A 22703-nucleotide genomic window follows, 5' to 3' on the forward strand; every position below is an offset into this window, starting at 1 on the left:
ACCCCATCTCCATAACGTGACAATGAGAGTCAAGTCATCATAGTATCTACCTCCTTCTCCCTTTAGTTTGTGCTAGGGTTAGTAAGGGGTATATTACATAGTGGTATCAATGCTACCAAGCTAAAAATTTGGATTGGATGGAATCTATCATAGAAAAAGTATAGACAAAATTTCAACTCTAAACCTTGGGGATAAATTGGTGACCTGTTATTACTTAACAGAGCAGTAGATCTAGTGCTTGGATCTTTGGAGCTAGGGTGGATCTCTTTCTCTCAATTCGACGGTTTAATATGTATAAGTTTGTATTCCATTTAAAACATTTGGTTGTGACTTATATACTAGTTGCAAGGATGTTCTGGTATGATTAATTTTATTTAAAAATGCAATGGTAGTCCCTTTGTTACATGGCACAATTGTTTTTGTTTATCATATATATATATATATATAGATATATAGCTGTGTGTGCTTGTGTGTATGTATGGATGTAAGTAAATTGATTGATTGCATGTGCATGTGAATCCTCATATGACATGAGTGATTAGGGAAAATCCCCATATTTCTTGTATTGCATACAATAACTATTAATGATATAATTTATATATTTATGTATATGTTGGAGGGATGGAAAAATTTCACGGTCTGTATGTTATATGATAGAGATTCTCGATGAGATCAATGCATAGTTTCTTTAACTCTATTAGAGATTCAAGTGGTTGAGTGGTTTCTAATAACACTATGACTATGGCTTGTATATTTGTAATATTCATGAGAAAGGTGAATGCTGGTGTAATAGTGTAATCAATAGTTATGTTCTAACTCGGGATTGCTTATAATTCCTATGGTGCATTTTGTAAATGTGAAAAATTATAATTATTATAGACACATGTGGTTTCCTAATTGATCCCCTTGAGGTTGCAGATAGCATGATTGCTGGCCTTGGAAAAGGGGATAAACATAATGGTTATTATTGGCCTTAGCGAGAAGTTCGATCTCTAGAATTGATAAAGTTATTTAAAATTTTAAAGGGATAATTTATTTGTTTAAAATGTTTGAAATGATGGTCTCAGTAAGGAGGTTGATTTTAGTTAATTCTCATGGTCTCAGTAAAGAGACTAATTTATAAAATATGTAATGACATGATTGTAAAACTAATAATATATACATGTATTTATATTCCTTAATTTTGAAACCACACTAATGCATATATTGAAATGGTGTCCTGGTTGAGATATTTCATTGGTAACATTTTACAAAAGTGTACATAGATGCAGGGTAGCATGTCGGGCCTAAGCCTCGCAACGAGAAATTTGGTATATTATTTATTTTATTTCATTAACACATTAACAACTGACTATGTGGTAACACATAGCAAGATTCAATGGCAATGAAAGGGAACATGTATCATAGCATGGTATAACTAGATATGGACCAAGTCCATCCAAAAAGAGAAAGAGAAACATCCATCCAAAGGAAAACAACCTTCATAAATTTTGAGGTTGAGTTCAAAGACTTAGAAGACGAGATAAAGATCTATCAGGGATAACTTAGAAAGCTCACTAGGAAACAACAAGAAGTGGTTGAGTGGAATTCTGAACTGTTAAAGCATTTGCAAGATTTGACATATCAAACTGAATCCTTAGAAAGGAAATATGACATTGGAAGGAAGAAGCCCTGTGAGGATGAAAAGGAGAAGATGATATTTTCCTATTCATATTTTGCAGAAAATAATTTGAGAAAGGATTGTCCTCACATGTAGAAAAATAAAGAAAATAGCCCCTTGCGAGCCATAGTGTCACTAATTAGCAATGAAAGATGCCGAGAAGAATGATGGGGCATTCCCCCATTTTAAAAATATCCACTGTGAACTACTAAGGTATGTGAGACTTCAAGGTTTCCATATATTATGGAAAATTCTTAGATTATATTTGCATGTGCGGTTGAAATTTAATTGTGCATACATTCCTAACGTAAAAGAATAGCTGAGATATTTGGTACTAAACGCAAGGTGGAAAGGTAAATGGGGGAATTCATATAAAATAATTCATTCGGCGCCATGAAATTGTTGTTGAAACACAATGATTTCTTTGAAAAAATATAGGGATTTATATAAACTTTGATTTTTTCTAACAGATGCCAATGTGTGTTATGTCTGTGACTAAGTGGATAATAGTATGACAGCCAAGTGGGCTATATTAGTCGATAGAAAGTAATAGATAATGACATGGAAACCATGAGAATGGCACAAAGGAGTTTCTCTTTACCCTAACTCAAATGGACATATGTAAATATGTGATATGTTTATGATCATACCAATCTTTATATACATATATGAATTCAATTGTCACTGATAAGTTTTGTCAGGGAATATTCTCATGGAAGAATGCCAGTTTTATTCATTTAACGCAAATTTGGATGGCATGTGAGGTTCTTGGTTGTGTTAAGAATTAAGTGGGAAAAATTATCCACGATTCATCTATGATTTTAATATCATTTGAATATGATTATTATAATATGCATGTGTTTATATTATTAATAGGGAATGTTGAAGGATATATAAACAGAACGAAAGCAAGGTGATTTATGACATGTTGGGATAAGAAGGAATAGTTGAAGAAACCACAAAACCTAGATTTTGGTCGTGGATGACTGTAGTGAAGCATGGGAAGACACTAGAGGCAGTTTTGCTTGGTATCTATGGATAAAGACAATGTGGTCTCTAGATTTTAGACATTGTTTTGTACATGTTGTATTGTGCCATGTGTATTATATATGTGTTATGTTGTACTATGTCTATATTTGTTATGTGTTACATTATTTCTTTGGGGTAGATAGGTATGGGTCTGTCTAGGTTTGTGTGTTGTGTAATGTGTTGGGACAAGGAGGTATGGGATTGTCTAGTCCCGTCTCTTGTGTAATGTGTTGGGATAGGCTGGTATGGAGCTATATGGTATTTGTTGATTAGGACAGGTAGAGAACATGGAATGGTGGTTTCCTATGTATGAGAAGGTTTCATACACACCTATATTCTTGTCGATAGAAGACTACTCAGATCGGGAGTCCCCATATTCAGGGGCTAGGAATTAGGATTATTTATATTTAATTTTTACTAAGTGCTTGCCTTAGGGTTGATGAACCACCTTAGTAAATTTGAAGTCAAAGTGAAGAGAATCGAAGGCACTAGGTGCTTCTCAGGTTGGTAACTAATCTAGTGTCTATATGAGGTCAAAGAGAAGAGAAGGAACTATGTGCTTTCCGAGTTGGCAACTAATCCAATATGTGTATTAGGTTGAAGAGAATATAAGGCACAAGGTTCTTTCTAGGTTGGCAACCGATCTAGTGTGTATGAGATCAATGTGAAGAGAAGGTAGTGGATGCTATCTAGGTCAACAATCAATCTAGTATGTGTATGGGAAGAGAGAAGGCCATTAGATTCTTATCAATTTTGGAAACCAATCTAGTGTGTGTAAAGTGAGAAGAAAAGAGAAATTCATGATAAGTATGTAATATTCTTATTGGAAATTTTACAATGACAAGAAGGACATGCAAAAAAAAATAACATAGAAAATTTCATAAATGTAGACACATAAACCATAAATTTTTGCAAATCACCAAATTGGCCAAATTTTATTAATAATATCTGCTTTGGTACAAATTAGTTGGAGAAAGGGAACATGGGCTTGCACAAGGCAAGCTACAAGCACAAGGTGATGAGTGCAAGAAACCCCAATGGCTGCAATAATCAATTCCTCCAGAAAACTATGTTGCTGCTCTAAAACTTCACTGCTACCTGACTTTGCCCCCTGATTTTCCCACTCTAGAGTTCCTAGAAAATTCTAGAATTTTTTGATTGTGATCCTTGCCCAAAACCCCAAAAATAGAGAAAGGGTTTCCCTAGGTTCTGACCTTTAAAGATTGACCCTTCACAGCTTGGCAATCCTCCAATTACAAATTATGTTACTGTGACTGATCCTATCAATCTATACACTCCCAACTCCAACAATCCTCCTCAAATTTCCTTCCAAATGATCTCCCAGCTCCCCAACTCCAAAATCCTCAAGATAGTTCTACCCCAACAAATCTCAGTCCAATGGTTATGCAGTCATGGAGGAGATTACGCAGTCCTGCATGTGATGAAAAGATAGCTGCATATGGGATAGCCCTCTTGTATGTAGCTACCATATACACTCCTAAAAATGGTGAAAGGATTATCCTCTAGCTTCTCCGGACGATTTCCCTACAAACCACTACAAGAAAAAGGTCATTGGTGAGGGTCATGCTTATGACGGACCTTTAAGGTCGGTCACCAATGTCGCATATGGTGATGGTCTTTAAAAAAGCATTGTTGTAAGTGTATATAGTGATGGTCAATTACAGTTTGTCACCAAAGCCATTTTCAATCACACTTTTGTCGAGGGTCGTTAAAGGCCCGTCACTAATTCTCTCTTTGGTGACACTTTTGGTGAGGGTTGTTAAAGGCCCATCACTAATTCTCTCTTTGGTGACACTTTCTAGTGAAGATATTTTATTGACCGTCACCAATGATATTTTTGGTTGCTTTTGGTGACGGTTAATAAATGTTCATCATTATTTATCATTCCAATGAGTTTTTGATGACACTTCATGCCTATGGCGAACATTTAAGGTCCATCACCAACGTCGCATATGGTGACGATCTTTAAAAAATCATTGTTGTAAGTGTATATAGTGATGATCCTTTAAGGTTTGTCACCAAAGCCATTTTCAATGACACTTTTGGTGAGGGTTGTTAATTGCCCGTCACTAATTCTCTCTTTGGTGACACTTTTGGTGAGGGTCGTTAAAGGCTCATCACTAATTCTCTCTTTGGTGACACTTCGAGTGACGATATTTTATTGACCCTCACCAATGCACTTTCTGGTTACCTTTGGTGATGGTCAAAAAATGTTCATCGTCATTGAGCATTCCAATGAGTTTTTGATGACGCTATGTACCTGTTACTATATTTTTTTGTCAAAATATAATGATTTATGACCATTGTTGTGGAGACTTTTTCATTATGTGTCCAAGGTCATAGTGGCTATAATAGCTAGTCAATTTGTTAAGAAGTAATTAGTGTGTATCATTTCCCTCAAGTCATAAGAATATAGTCTTCCTATAAGTCAACACATGATTCATCTCTATTAGGTTTATTATCTAGCAAATTTCCTTTAAATAAAGTTCCGCTAGTGTGTTTAGGAACTATATTATTTAATACATAATCAAGCTTTGTCAATTCTATTAATGAGAGAGACCTCGCACTCCTCAACTCTCATGGCACACATTAACATGATTTTGAACAATACACTAGCATTCCTTGGCACCTTGCATGTCTTGGAACATCTTTGTACCTGGAACATATTTGTACCTAGAACATCTTGTCGTGAGTAGGATGGCAAAGCACATGTTGGCATGCCATAGCATAGCATACCACTCCCCTATCATGTGTTGGCATTCCCTGTAGTCCCTAGCATGCCCTGGAACTCCTTGGCATAATATTTCATTGACAAAAATTATCATTTGGCACACATTGGCACTTGCCTTGTATTGGAACATATTATTAGTGTGCCTAGCATGCCCCTTTTGAAAAAGATAAAGTCCTGACTTATTAACCCTCTTATGTGCTCATTTCCTTTCATTTTAGCTTGGTTATTCTTTTTGTTGCCTTGAAACTCCTTGATGCATATTGCCATACTCTAGCACCCTGCACATCCTAGCATGTCTTAGCACCTAGAATGCCTTGGCACTATTTGGCACACATTAGCACACCTCGGAACTACCTAGCACACTTTAGCACTTCGTGGCATTCCCTGATATTCCCTGTAATTCCTTACCCATTCTTAACATACCTTGTCACTCCCTCCTTGGCATGACAACTAGTACTAATTGACACTCCCCAACACACCCTCATATCCATTCACTTCCATGCATTTTGACCTAGTGCTCCCTTGTGTTGTCCTAGTACTCCCCAACACTCCTCAGCATGCATTGGCACTCTCTAGCACACCTTAGCACTCATAAGTGAAGGATGAAACTTGTAGCCAATGTTACCAGACTCATAGTAGACAATAAATCATCGAGGCAAAAGAGCTAAGAGTTTTAATCAGATTGGGGAAAAATCGGGAAAACATCAGTGAATTCAATAAATGAAAATATACACATATATTGAATAAAAAAAAAAAAAAAACATTTTTCATTGATATTCAGTAAAGTCATGTCCAAACAATTCATAATATCAATAGATGTCCAAAATATCATTAATGAATAAGCATCTCATATATGTTATGAGTCCAAACATGATCAAAAGTATTGAGTCATGACTCCTAACTGGTGACTACATAGAACTAGAAGCAACTGCTTCTAAAAGTTTACAAACAATTGCATACTAATTAGAAAAACTCGGTAACTAAGATTCTAAGAGTCTTAAGAGTGAGAACTATAAGTGATTCCTCCCACTCCTCCACTTGCTTGACTCTCAAAGGTATTCAAGTCATGTAGGCTTAAAAGAAGAGCCTCCTCTAATTAGACCCAATCTACTGCATTTGTAATTTGCAAATCTATCTCTTCAAGGTTTATTGGTGAATGATCCAAACCTATCATTATCATGAGACATTGAAATGTGAACTTAAGTTTGACTTTGAACTTTAAATTCCAAATCAGATTATGAAACATTCAAATTCAAGCTCTCACCTAGTATTTTCTTGTTGTGAAGTTGTAGATTATAATGGAAAAATACAAGGTCATTTAAGCACTTTTGTGTCAATAGTTTGTGCTTCTTAGAATGTAATTTCTCAAACATGCTCCAGTTGCACTCACAACCTAAAGCATTGCATGCTTGGTTTAAGATTCGAATGAGAAATCTCTTCAAATCGTATCGCTACAAAAGTTTTGCCACCAAAGACCTAGCAAGTAGCAAGGGTTCGTGAGTAGACGTACTAAATACTAAATAGTAAAAATTTAAAAAGACAAAAAAACTTAATAAAATATTTAACATACAAAATAAAGTTTAAACAAATTTAATGAATTGATAAAGCCTTCAAGCCTCAAAGGGTACCTAGCAACACCTTAGACCTTTCTCATATAACATTGGTATAGGAAAACAATTTAGGTGGTTCTCTATAATCCTATATTTGGGAAAAGACACGACTTTGAAATTCTGGATCAAGGAAGCACCTTTCCATGCATGTCATAAATCCTCTGTGAACCTCCCCATCCTCATCAAATTTGCTCTTATCATAAAAATACTATGGGTTTAAGAAGTACCTAGCAGCATGTAAGGGGGAATGCAATTTCCTATCCCAATGTGCATCAATAATGTCACAAAGAGGCATATACTTTGCCTCCTCATCCCCATATCTTCTTTTGATGGCCTCCTTTGCGAGATCCATCGCCTCATTAATGTAACCCATAGTGGGTTTGTCACCATCAACCATCTTGAAAGTTCAAGCTTTCAAATTTAAATTAATATGAAACATTGAAAATAAAAAGAAGCTTGAAATGAAATTTAAAACATGAAAATGTTAAAATACTTGAAGTACCTGAGAACTCTAACAGGGGACTCCATCACAACAATAATCTCTTTGGCATCTTTCCAGAAACTATCACTAAACACAAGTGAAACAACTTCAATTCCTTCCAGGGTCTTCGAATTTTTATATGCCATCCACAAAGGTCCCAAGGACAATAATGTGGTTGTATAGGTATTTGGTTATGGATTTTTCCTTCTCCACAACCTCATGTATCCAATGAATCTTACCAATGTCCTCAAGCATTAAATCTATACAATGGGAAACACAATAGGTCCAAAAAATAGTGGGGTGCCTAATCTCGAAAAGTCTACTAGCAACCATATAATTAGTTGCATTTTCAGTGACAATTTGTATAACATGTTCTTTTCCAATTCTTGAACGACTTCCTCCATCATTTCACAAATAAGTTGTATAGTTTTAACCTTGCCTGAGGCATCCACTGATTTGAAAAACATTGTACCTACTATACAAGATACAAGGAGATTTATTAAAGTTCAAGTCCTCTCATCTGTCCATCCAGCACTCATGATCATGCACCCTGTTTCTACACATGATGAACGAAACTCAGATAGCACAAGCATGGCATCTTCAACACTTTCTAATAGAAAATTTGTCCTAATGCTCTCTAATGAAGGAGCTTTGAACCTTGGAACTGCAATAGAAACTGTATCAATCATAGCTTGTCAATAAGTACTTATGGCACAATGGAAAGGTATGTCAGAAGAGTACCAAAAGTTAGCAATGGCCTTCCTTTCCTGACTATGGATATTTTTTTTCCAACTAGTGGTATCCAAGGTAGGTTGGGAACTGGGTTTTGTACGGGGAGAAAAAAAGGTGTTTATGTTTCCACCTCCAATGTTGAATGCAAGAGGATTCATTTGGCCTTGAGTTTGACTTGGACTTGGAGGCATGTGTGGGAAACTTGGGAAATACATTGAGGTTTTAACAGAGGGAGATGACAATGGGGTAGTGGAAGAAAAATTGTCAACTCCAGGAGTTCCTATTTCTTTTTTTTCTTTTCTTTCTTTGCATTATGCTGACTCAACATATCAATGACCAAGGTTGCTTGTAGTTTGAAATTTTGTCAACATTTTTGCAGAGACCTATATCATGGCCAGGTATTTGTGCAAGGTGGTACTTGAATCTATAAATTCCTCCACTACATTTTGCTTTGCAAAATGTACAAAGGAGCTTAGGGTCTCCAAGAATCTTGTCACAATAATTCCAAGCAAAGTCCTTCTACCTGAGCATTGTTGTTGTTTTGGACTTATGTTTAAATTGCGGCTTCTGTTTAGATTTGGAGTTGTGCCTTCTATTTAATTTGGCTCCTGTAAAATACAATAAAAAATAAAATTAAAAATGGCATATATAACTTCGCAAAAAAGAGGGTTGGTTTTAAAGGATATGAGGTTTTGTTAAGGATCAAAGAGGAGTCTGTCCAGCAACACAAGCACATTTTGACCTAATATATCATTATGAAATTCAAACACAATTAGGTATATATGAGGAAATGCTACCTAAAAGAAATATTATCAAAATATATTTCATTGTAATCTTGAATTTGCAAGTTCGTTTAGCATACAACAACTGAACCAATACATCAATAAGAGATTCTCGAAGATAAAAAATAACCAAAGTTGTGAATGCATGGTTAAAGCCTTTGAAGTCGGCAATACATCAACCAAGGAAGGAATGATTGATGACCTGGTTGATGGTTGGTATGACACCATTTCTTAATGCATTTTTAAAATCTATTTAGGCTGCATTTATAGTGTTTAAAAGTCATAACAAAAGGAATACACCGAACATTCGATTGTTGAACAGTGAAACTTGAAACTTGCCATTGGAAATGACATTGAAACTTCAATATAGTAATATACCTATTATTTAATCCAAGTGCCAATGTACCTCAATTTTTGAATAGTGAAGCGGGTAAGCCTAAAGGTAACACATGTTGAAGGTGATGCGCAACTGCCCGAGGGTAGATATGGAGTATGGATAGAGCACACATTGGAGTACCTGATATGGATTCTGGACTTATGCTTACATTGGCAGTTCCCCGATATTAAGTCTAGATATTGTAATAGTGAGTAGTTATTGATTACTCAAGGTCTTCACGTATGAGTTTTGGGCCTGAGAAATGAGAAATAAATTTTGGAACGATAGACGTTTAGTTTTTAGCAATGCGGCATAAGACAACTGAACCAATACATCAATAACAGATTCTGGAAGAACAAAAATACCCAAAGTTGTGAATGCATGGTTAAAGCCTTTGAAGTCGGCAAGGGATTGATCAAGGAAGGAATATTTGATGACTTGGTCGATGGTTGGTATGAAACCATTTCTTAGTGCATTTTTAAAATCTATTTAAGCCCCATTTATAGGGTTGAAAAGTCACAACCAAAGGAATACGTTGAACATTCGATTGTTGAGCAGTGAAGCTTGAAACTTGTCATTGAAAACGACATTGAAACTTCAATATAGTAATATACCTATTATTTAAGCCACGTGCCAATGTACCTCAATTGTTGAATAGTGAAGTAGCTAAGCCTAAAGGTGACACACGTTGAAGGTGACACGCAACTACTTGAGGGTTGATATGGAGTATGGATAGAGCACACATTGGCGACTGCCAGATATGGAGTCTGGACATAGGTTCACCTTGGTGGTTCCTTGATATTGATTCTGGACTGTGTAATAGTGAGTAGTGATTGGTTACTGCAGGTCTCGACGTATGATTTCTGGGCCTGAGAAATGAGAAATAAATTTTGGAATGACTAACGTTTAGTTTTTAACAATGCAACATAAGACAACTGAACCGATCCATCAATAATAGATTTTGGAAGAACAAAAATACCCAAAGTTGTGAATGCATAGTTAAATCCTTTGAAGTTGGCAAGACATCAACCAAGAAAGGAATGCATGAGGACTTGGTCGATGGTTGGTATGGAACCATTTCTTAGTGCATTTTTTAAATCTATTTATTCCACATTTATAGGGTTGAATAGTCATAACCAAAGGAATACACCGAACATTCGATTGCTGAATAGTGAAACTTGAAACTTGCCATTGAAAACGACATTGAAACTTCAATATAGTAATATATATACCTGTTATTTAAGCCAAGTGCCAATGTACCTCGATTGTTGAATTGTGAAGAGGATAAGCCTAAAGGTAACACACGTTTAAGGTGATGCGTGACTCCCCGAGGGTCAATATGGCGTATGGATAGAGCACACATTGCCGACTACCCGATATGGAGTCTGGACATAGGCTCACCTTGGGAGTTCCCCAACTCTGGACTGTGTAATAGTGAGTAGTGATTGATTACTGAGGGTCTCGACGTATGAGTTTTGGGCTTGAGAAATGAGAAATAAATTTTGGAACGACTGACATTTATTTTTTAGTAATGCGGCATAAGACAACTAATCCAATACATCAATAGCAGATTCTGGAAGAAGAAAAATACCCAAAGTTGTGAATGCATGGTTAAATCCTTTGAATTCGACAAGACATCGACCAAGGAAGGAATGCTTGATGACTTAGTTGATGGTTGGTATGAAACCATTTCTTACTGCATTTTTTAAATGTATTTAAGCCCCATTTATAGGGTTGAAATTTCATAACCAAAGGAATACATCGAACATTCGATTGTTGAACATTGAAACTTGAAACTTTCCATTGAAAATGACATTGAAACATCAATATAGTACTATAGATACCTATTATTTAAGCCAAGTGCCAATGTACCTCGATTCTTGAATAGTGAAGCGGCTATGCCTAAAGGTAACGCACGCTGAAGGTGGTGCGACTGCCGGAGGGTTGATATGGAGTACGGATAGAGCACACATTGGCGACTACCCGATATGTTTTTAAACTTAGGCTCACCTTGGCGGTTCCCCGATATTGAGCCTGGACTCTGTAATAGTGAGTAGTGATTTATTACTGAAGGTCTCGACGTATGAGTTTTGGGCCTGAGAAATGAGAACTAAATTTTGGAATGACTGACGTTTAGTTTTTAGCAATGCGGCATAAGACAACTGAACCAAGAGTATTGCCATGAAATAAAATGTAATGGATTGAATCCACATAGTTTTGGTTTGCACATCTTCATATATTAATGCTTATTATTGTGATATAAAATAAACATTTATATGTCCAGTGTAAGACTCCTCTAGAGATTTCTATCCAACAACAACATCTATGTGGTAAAAGGTGTACTATGTGGATTCAATCCATTCATTTTGAACTAGTGCTTCCTTATGTTTCCTTGACACCCACTAACACTCCCTAGCTCACCCTAGCACCTGGCACATCTTGGCCTACCACCTTAACACTCTAGCATTCCTTGGCACTACATAGTATACCTTGTCACTCTCTCCTTAGCACACCTAGACATCAGATACACTCTTGGTAACAAACTCATATTCATTGATTTCCATGCATTTTTACCTAGTTCTCCCTTATGTTTCCATAGCACTCCTTATCACTCCTTAAGATGCGTTGTTACACCCTAGTATTGATGACAACTCGGCATGTCGCCCTAGCCTCTAGCATGCCTTAACACTACCTAGCATACCTTGTCAATTTGTCCTTATCACACCTATAACTCACTAAAACTTCTAATCACAAACTCTTATTTGTTCATTTCCATTAATTTTGACATAGTTCTCCCTTGTGTTTCCTAGGCACTCCCAACTAACACTTCCTTACACATGTTGGCCCAGCTTGGGCACATGTCACTATTATAGGAAAAATTGACCTCCTCATCAACTCAGAGGTGAAAGACAAGATGACTGAAGAAAAGACCACAATTGCAGGCCTGGAATCCACACTAACGCTCTCTATACATTGTCAACCTACTTTATAAAGCTTGTTACCAAGCATAAAGGAGCATTAGTCACCCTGCTAACTCATGTTGTTAGACCAGGGGGAGTGTTAGTGAACCTAAGGGATGTTCAAAAGGTCATTCCAATGAATCTGCTCATAAATATCTAGATATTAAATCCCTAAATTTGCTCAAGAAAAGCAAGGAAACTCCAAAAATCAAGATATTTGGAGAAATTCCAATCTGAGAATGATGGCAAATGGGAAAAAGCTTGTAAACAGGGAAAGTTCATGGGTTTTTCCCTAATGAACTCTAGGAGGAGCTTGGCAGCCACAAATCAATTGCTATATAAGCATTGAGAGGGCCATTGCAAAAGGGGTCAGCAGTTTATGTTTGATAGATGAACATGTGTGTAACTTGGTAGCTTTTGTAGATAATCTTACGGTCTGTCGAAGGTACTAGGAAGACCTTTGAGGGTAGTTTTCATCCCATGCATTTTACCCCATAGCAGAATTGGTGACTCCACTAGGGACTATACATCTAGTTCCTGGTCAACCTGGACTCCTCTCATTTCTTCTCTTTCTTATAAGAGCTTCCTACTTCTTCAAATCGTTTTCTGATCCACCATCTATCTTGTTACATCCTGCTAGTTTGCATTCTCCTCAGAAACTGATCCTAAAGGCCCTTTGTTTGAGCTATTTCCATCACTAACGCAGGTTTCTAGTCTACACAGAGCTTTATAGAGCTCTCTGCCTCTATACAGGGAGCATTAGAGGCCCAACTAACTCTTTGTTTACATCGAAAGAGAGCATTAGTCTCCCATTTCCATGTTTTCCAGAAGATTTTGTGAACCAAAAAGGGGGGAGGCTTGTCTCAGGGGCTAAAGTAAGATCTGCAATAGTATTATGTTAACAAATTTGGTGTCTTGAAAATTTATTTTTAAGAAAATGTTTTAGTTTTTCTCTCTTAAAAGACATTTTTTTTGAAAGAAAGACTGATAAATTGTATTGATCCTTCTGTCGAAATAGTTGTAAGCTGCTTCATTTTGGTTTTCAGTAGTTGTTAGGAAATATTGGGAAAAGAATCTTTCGGTTATGCAAGTGTTGAATGGCTTTAGATGCATGGACGAATCCATGAATATGTGAAAAGATGAATGTGTAGAATAAGACTTGTTTGCATAAGAAATTGAAAAAAAATTCAGAGCATTGTTCTGCATGGTTTATTGAGTCGAGAGTCTCACCATATTCATATGTCAACACCCCTACCGAAGACAAATAATCAAGTACACTAAAATTTACATTAAAATCAATCAGTTACTCTTTTGAGCAAACCAACATTAGCTAGATTAGGACCTTGGGATAAGCATGTGAGTGAACTGCCCAAGGTTGAAAACCAAAACTAGTGTCGTTAATGAGTGAAAAATCCTTCTGCACTCATATTATCAAGACCACTCCACTAACAATGGAGCGAAATACGAGACAACATCAGACTGTAATTGAAGGTAGCCTACCTTCTCTTACAAATCCTTTGGGCATTCTGTGTATTGGGGGTCCCTTCGGGGATTTCAGAACTGAGTCGGGGACTCAGGTATCCTGCCCACACAACGTGCTATCTATGACTATGTCCCCCCTGGTAATGTCTGTGATTTGAGGTATCTCTATTGGCCAAAAATTCTAGGTATTTACACAAGGTGACTGGGATGGGCTGTGATGGTACCTAAAATGGGTGGATCTACTTTGTCTTTAGTTTTTTGGAGGGTGCTCATCCTTAGGAGAGTACTTGGCACTTCAATCTGAGGTTCAGGTGAAGCTCAAAAGTAACTGTAACCATACATTTGGCCATCCTTCTTTGTTATTCATTGAGATACTGGGTTTCATCTCCAGTGATCGGTGCTTATCAGATGAGGTACTTTCCCTCTATTTTTTGATTGATATATTTAGTGTATTTTTTCTTTTTAGGTACCTGAGTGCTATCATTTTCGAGACTTTAAAGAATATCCCATTAAAATTTATTTGATAAAACTAAAAGGTCATCGTGGCTACATCTAGCCCTCATCGTCACTCCAAATGATTGTTAGGACTTCCTCCACTCATTGTGGAGGATTTTTCGAGTTCCACTGACTCGGATTCCTCATCTTTGAGGAATCAGTCTCCTAAATCTCACATTGGATCCGTGTGGACAACCGATGATTCCAGTTTGCCAGAGGATTTCTTCACGAAAGGATTTATTCCTCATTTTAACACTTCGCTTACAAATCCGTCGGATCCTATCCTTGCTCCCATGGTACCTGTACTTCCTTCTTTAGTAGGTGGAACTTTCCCATCTATTCAGTCGACGCCTCATATTTTGTCGAATTTTAGAGCCACTTTTTGTCCTCTACCACTTCCCCAGTCAACAATCATCACAACACTGGTAATGTGGGATCCGTTGTCCCATTTGTCCCAAGTATGAAAAATCACACAACACCCTCTATAAGTGGAACCCAACAAATGCCATGTCCCACTCCCATGGTGCCACGACGCATACCTTCGACTAGTGCCACATATAGTGCTCCATATAACACTCAATGCGGCACTATGGATGTAGTTCCAGTTTACTAACAACAAGATCGGCTGCCAATGTACAGTTCCAACCCCCAGATTTAGATATCTGGGGGATTTCCTAATATGCACATTCCGGTGCGGAATGTCACACTTCCCCCTCCATTCTCAGGCATGCATGGATAGTCGTTGATTGACATGAGTGTTCCCTCTATTAATCAAAGCCATATGGTTAGTTCTATGTCAGTTATGAATCCACAAGGGATACCTAACCAATCCATGGGGGCACCCTACTCACAGACTCAAATGAGTCAAGGGGGCACCACTTATACTCGAGGCAATTCCATATCCCATTATAAAAATCCTCATGGAAATCCACTCTACAACACCGTACCACAAAGAAACTGCTACACCACGAAAATCATGTACACTATGCGGAACCAGACGATGGGAGGAGCACAGAGCTCCTCAGGTCATCTGTCATCACCATGGTCCGAGTCGGGGGCACCCAACATTCTACCTTTTTTGGCAACATTTGATATTCCCAACTTATTCAAGTTGACAAACGACCCCATCTTCCACAACTTACGATGGCCACTGATCCCACATAAAATACTGATGGACATTGCAAAGTTTGACAGAAAACAAGGGGAGGATCTGGGAATCCATATCACCACCTACCATATTTGGAGTGTTTCTAACTCCATGGTGGATGTAGTGTCTGGTTACATCTTTTTCCCTACACCCTTACTGGCAATGCAACAAAGTGGTATATTGAGTTACCACACGAGTCAGTAAATACCTTCTATCATTTAGTGATGGAATTCCTGAAGCACATCCAGCTACCTATCCACTATGAGACTCGGACAGAGCTCGTTACTTCATTTTGTCAGGATACCACCACCCACATCTCCAATCATATACATGAATGGAGACGTAGGCAGAGGTTAGTCAAAGCTCCCCTCCCAAACTTTCCCTTAACGGACTGGTTCTATGGGTCGTTACTTCCACAAATAGCTAGAGATGTCACTCTAGGTGGCGGTCACAGAAGACCAATCCATACGTCATGCCCAAAACTTAGATTTGATTTATTCACAGTCTACCACTCTCTACGACATAATCCCCCATGCTCCTGATAACCCCAATCCTCCCACCATTCAACACCCCGGAGTGCACATCAACGGGATTGTCGGCGCAACCTCTAGGGTCGATGTAAAACAACTCAGTGGTTCCATTGCCATGCTAGCAGTGGACCCCTCTACCAGAGCGACTACTCTTCCTACCACCGCGATAAACTCTGTGCAATCCACACAACAATCTGGTGGCAAGAAAAAGAAGAATAACATCAAGACCACTCCTTCTTAAGAGTAGTCATCTAAGCAGTCCAACCAGAAACAGAAGGCCGCTGCTCCTACTGATGAGGAAAACGACAAAGGCACCAAATATCCATGAAAACTTTGTCTTGAAGACCACGTAACCTGGCATTGTTCGCGTCTTCAAGAATACATAGATTACCTTGCCAAAAAATATTCTGGTAAGGCACCTGCTATCCTTAGAAATCCTTTTCCTACTCAACAACAGCAAAATCTCATTGCCAACCAACCACAACCCACGTCAGGGGGTAGTGATAGTTCGCAACATGCTTCAGTTGGCGAAGGAAGTTCTATAGTTTACACATTTGAAATGCTAGAACTCACGACAAGAGCCAAATCTTATGGAGCTCCTGTCATTCCGACAACAGAACCATCCTTAGGTCAAAACCCATCGTCGCCCAACGATCTGTATATCGAAAGGCTAGTTGAGGACTTTTAATTCGACCCCCCAAGGGGGCACTTCGACACAAAATTCACAATACATATGTACATGCCACCCAACACTACAACATCGTACAAGATTTGGCACAAGCATTGTCGGCTATGTCAGTGCTCAAAGTACTACAAACATGCACCAGCCAATGAAAAGCTTTGCTTTCGGCTATCAGAGGTATTGACCCTACAGATTCCATGCTTGCTATTTTCAACATGGACAAGTGTAAACCACCCCTTTCCCACCAGCTTGCATCTCAAGTGCATATCACTTCGAAAGGTAAAGGTATACACCGAACTATCATCGACGAAGGTACTTCAACCTGCATCATGTCGGCTTGATGTTGGCTCTCCCTGGGTTCTCCAAACCTAACCCCGCCGTCGAACTCCCTGAGAGCTTTTGATGGCCACACATTTATCCCAAAAGGATACCTAGCAAGTTTTCCCATCACTTTGGCTGGAAAAACAGTAACGGTGGACGTAGAAGTTGTGGACAAGAAACTCGACTATAATCTGTTGTTGGGCCGCAATTGGACATATGCCATGACAGCCATCGTATCCACTACCTTTCGTATCATCCTATTTCCATTGGATGGAAAGGTCATTACAGTGGATCAGTTGTCTTTCTACACCCCCAATTATTCACCATTACCAAGTGGCTCCGTACACCTAGTAGGAGGTGGAACTGACTCTTACATCAGTTTAGGTACCAGTCTATTGAAGAATTCTTCCCTAATGAGTTGTTTTCCTCTTTAGCTGCCCTAGGTTTTATAATAGGTCAACATGATTTTATCAATTCCTCATGAATTGACTGATCCCTAGATCCCCACGGTTCCTTTAGACCTTAACACATTCGAAGACCAAATGCTGTTGTCACCAGCTGAAACGGGCAACCAAGCCATTCAACCCGCATCTCTGGTCATGTTGGTTACGGCTAACGGTACCACAGTTCCTCCCATAACAGCTCCTCCTTTAGATCCTTTAGATCAACTCCCATCTACAGACAAAGCTATTCGATAAATCATGAGTTTTGGAGAGCAATGTTGGGAGGATTGGCATCTTTGTGTTTCGACATCTGATTTGGACATGATGCCTCTTCAAGTCCTATCATCTGACATAAACAAAATCATTTCCCCACCCTATACAGGCATCCAAAATTTTGGGGCAGAAGGGAATATGGGAGACACTTCTAGGTCATTGCCCATAGATATTTCGGTCACGACAGGCATCATGGGAGACACCCAAATGCGAGCAGATTGCAATCATGAGGAAATTGCAAGCTCCACCTACCTACATGAGGAATTCCATGATGAATTTGTTTGGTCTCACGAGGAAATGCCCAACATTAATTTGTCATTTGTCACGCATGAGATCCAACTTTATGACGAGGCAAAACAAAATGGGTGGCCAATCCCTTCCCTAGAAATAGCCGTTCAACCCATGCCTAGTCCTACTGCTAAAGAAGAACACCTACTATACCTTAAACAACTGGATAAAACCCATCGAAGTGTCCATTTCCACTCGCAGCTCACAAGGAGCAGGTACAAACCCAATTTGCAAAAGCAGTTAGGTTTTGTTCTTTCCAAGAAGGCGTCTTCGTATCGCTCTATCATCCAAAAGATAACCTCTTGGAGGCATGCACGCCTCGAGCCATTTGGCTAGGTCCTTATGTCATAACAAATTTCCTCCCCATGGGGGCATATGAACTGCAGGATTGGGATGGAATCCCACTCAAGGAGCCCAAATATGGGCTCTATCTTAAAAAGTATTGTGCCTAGTATTGCACTGGGCATGTGCTTTGTAGTTTTATGTATTCATAAGTTTTGCTTACCTTTTTGATGTGATTGGATTGTTTTGTTATTTAGTGGAGCATTTGTCTCATGCATTCTTCTCTCAATGCAGATGTTGTAATTTCCCTTATCATACATAGGATATGCGGATGGTGCCAGTCGTCACACATGGCACATTGCATCAGCTGCTTGGGTCATCTATACACCCAAGTCAGAACTATTTTGCTTCGGGGGGGTCTTTCTTGGTACCGCCACCAACAATATTGTTGAGTACATGTCCATCCTTTCACTTGTCACGAAAGTTTCATCAAGGGCCATCTCATACCTAGTGGTCAAGTTAGACTCCCAGCTAGTCGTTATGCAATTAAAAAACCATTATCACGTACGTAATCCAACCTTGTTACGTAACTATCTAAGGGTGCGACTCTTGGAACGTCGATTTGAAATAATCACATATGAGCATGTTCCTCGAGAATTAAAATACAGTCGTTGATTTGTTAGCTAACTATGTATTGGATTGGCATTTGTCTCATTCTTTACAGCAGCATGGATGAGAAGTAAAACATTTACTAAAGTTAAAAATTTGTGACAAAAAACATTTAAAAACACATTTACACCAACAAATACCATATATATATATATATATCAAAATCCAGTTTTTTACATCAAAATATTCCAAAACTTGGATGACTTAAGTACAAAATGGCTCAAAGCCCAGCTACAACCACTCATATGGTTACGCCAGAACACCTGCTAAAAAGAGCCTATTGCTCCAGAAAAGCTAAAACAGCTCTAGCTACCTTCCGTAGAGAAACCAGAAACTACTCAGGTACACCAACAGTGTGTCGCTGCATATGAGCAGGAATCTTCATCATAGGAAAGGAGGGGGGACACCCATAGTTAAACCCTCTAGGTTCCTCAAAGACTTGCGGAGACTGTCGGCATCGGCCCCTCCAGCAAGTCGTTTGCCACCTCGTTGCACATAGCGAGGTTCACCTGCAGGTCGTACTGGCGCCAAATCTGTGTTAAGCATAAAATTTTCATGTCAGTTCTTATTTCACCTTTAAAAAACATTACATATACATCCAAAAGCGCAAAAATACTTAAGTACTATCAAAATTATTCTCACCTTGAGGACCCAAGTTGGTCCCGGGCGGTAGCATCAAGTCTAGGTCACTGGTAAAGTCCATGCCTTCATAGGCACAGTCATCAACAATCACAATCTAGCAACGGAGCCACTGGAAGAAGTCTTCATCAAAGAATTGTCGAAGCAGTCCTCCTCCTGTGCGAGGATCGAGTGATGACCAGCGACCCTGCCTTGGCTCCCTCGGGTCAAAGGGACCTAAGCTCACCTGTGGGCACATGACAGGTACCCTCTCAAGGAAAAAGGAGATTATGATAGTACCATACCCAAAACTATGTTGGGTACGGGTCTTACATGCTGTCAATTTTGCCTTCAACTGGCAAAGCACTGCGCCACACCAGTTGAACATCTATGGCTGGACACAATCAATCGCAAGCAACAGTTAGGCCTTTGTCACTACGTGGGGACTTTTTGAACCCACCAACCCTACAATCAACTATAAAACTACCATCATAGACCACGATCGAATCCTCTCTATAGGGACTCTGTTGCTGACTAGTCCACTCTCAGGGATGCAGTAGATTTGTACCAGCGCTGAAGTAGATCGTGGATCTGACCTACCACCAATAAGGTTTGCTTGTGCCCGACAACACAAAAAACCAGTCAAAAAGTAAATGTCATCCCGGTCAATCGCCAGCACCTCATCTCCAATATTGAACACTTGCTCATGTTCATCCCAACGTTGTATGATCCATCTCAGTAAATCCTCCTGTCCTTTCATCAACTCTAGCTTTGCATACTTCAATAAACTGTAGTAGCACAATGTAAGTATGCATGTTGGATCATTTCACATCAGCAATTCCTCATTGTCATGGGCCCATTCTCTCCATAGGTGAGTCATTTCAACCTAAAACCTGCACAAAATAACCCTAAAAATAGTTAAGATGGGGCAAAATCACTTAAGGAATTCATGCAAGAGGGTTTTAATTGCGCCCTACATCCCTAAAGCTACCCCCAGTGCTGCACAGGCAAGAATAACGCCCTCCAATGGCTCGTACAGAGCATTTAATGCTCCCTACTAACCATCTAGAGGGCGTTAGTTCACAAATAAGGCTCTAGGGCACCTCAGATCTGCAAAATTCCACACATAAAATTGTTAAGAAAGGTTTAGTAAGGCATAAAGCAAGGTTTTAGCTCTCACCTCGGACCGACAGCACATTGAATGGTTGCCTGGATCTCCTGCAATGATCCGCGGAAAATCTGCTCCTCTCTAGCTCCAACAAAGCTCTCAAAAACTTCAAAATAGTGAAATGATGCACGTGAAAGCTCAAAGCATCTCCTTGTATAAATTTGAGAGACATGATTTTTTTTTTTTAAATCATTAAAGAGGAAGTAGTCCATTCTTCATGATTTTTTATCATGCATGAACCCAGATAATAGGAATTGCTTCTTTTTCATACTTTTTACCGCTTTTGAGGAAAGTACTTTCAGGAATGAAAAGCAGTAAAAGTTGTGTCCAATTCTAAATAGAGCACTTTTGGAGGTATTTTATTTCTCTTTAAAAAATATAAACATCTCTGAGTTTTTTTCCGTGGGGCTCATTAAATATATCCCGCAATCAATAGAGCACTTTTGGAGATATTTTATTGCTCTTTAAAATATATAAACATCGTCGAGTTTTTTGTCGTGGGGCTCGTTAAATATATACCGCAAACAATAGAGCACTTTTAGGTATATTTTATTGCTCTTTAAAAAATATAAACATCTTCAAGTTTTCATCGTTAAGCTCATTAAATCTTTGCGACGATGCTCAGAGCACTTTCTCTGATATTTTAGTGCTCTTTAAAAAATAATAAACATCTCCGAGTTTTCATCATTATGCTCGTTAAATACATGTAACAATGCTTTGAGCAACTCTTTTTTGATCTTTTTCCAGCTCATAAACTGAAAAATACCAAAGGAGCATTCCTTTTAGGCGCTTTTTTTCTCGCTCTTTAAACTGGAAAAATCTTGAGCTATGTCTTGCGGCTCGTTAAAACTTGCTAAAGATAACCCAAGCATTCTTTTAGGAACTTTTCTTGCTTGTTAAAACTGAAAAATCCCAAGTTTTTCTTTCCGGGCTCGTTAAAAATAGACAACAACAGCGAGAGCTCTTTCTTTTTTGGGACAGTTTCTCGCTCTTAAATCGAAAAATCCTGATTTTTCCCCTCCTTCGAGCTCATAAAACTATGAATAAGGGATTAGCCGTTCTTTTCCTTCTTTTTCTCGATCATTAAACAAAAAAGATACCCTGATTTTTCTTCAGCTAACTCATTAAAAATTTTGATGAAGGTATTGAGTTTGTCATCGTGTGACTCATTAAAAATTCATGACGAAACACGAGTTTAGTCTGTCGCCTCATACTCGTAACAAAATGAGGTTGATATCTATTGGAAAAAGGTTTCTCTTTATCCGGGTTCAAAAGATTAAAATACGGAAAAGTAACCGATCCGGGTATACTATTCACCTTTTGTCGCACCCAGTTAAACACTATGACAAAGGGACCACCATGGAGTCTCTCTTTACGATCTTTTTAGACTCTCTAAATATGAAAAGACCAATGAGTTGTCTAGTCTGGACTCTTTAAATTAGAGAGACAAGATATAGAGTCATTCTTTTTACGATACTTTTCAGACTCTTAAAACATGAAAAAATCGACGAGTTTGCCTGTCTGGACTCATTAAACTAATCAGATAGGGAAAAGATTCGTCATTTTTGCGATCCTTTTCAGACTCTTTAAACATGAAAAGATCGATGAGCTAACCCATCTGGACTCATTAAAAAATTAGACAGGGAAAGTGGACAATACCATTGTATTCCATATTAGAAAGCGTGGTTTGGCATCAGTTGTTCCCTTGAACATGGCACTCCCTCAGATAAACCTTCATTTTGATGGCCTCCCAATATGTACCCTACAATCCTATGAGTTTTAGGATATATACCCTGATGTAATTGCATCTCTGTATCTTAACACTCTGTAGTGTTCATGAGTATAGTGATGTCTTGTTAAAACCGTTTTCATGGCTTCTATTATTCAAGGGTCCCCATTTGTTTCCTCTATCAACCGATCGTA

Source organism: Pinus tabuliformis, chromosome 1_1 (genome assembly GCF_031772625.1).
Source record: "Pinus tabuliformis cultivar Carrire ecotype Pingquan chromosome 1_1, CPIR1, whole genome shotgun sequence".
Classification (NCBI taxonomy): Eukaryota; Viridiplantae; Streptophyta; class Pinopsida; order Pinales; family Pinaceae; genus Pinus; species Pinus tabuliformis.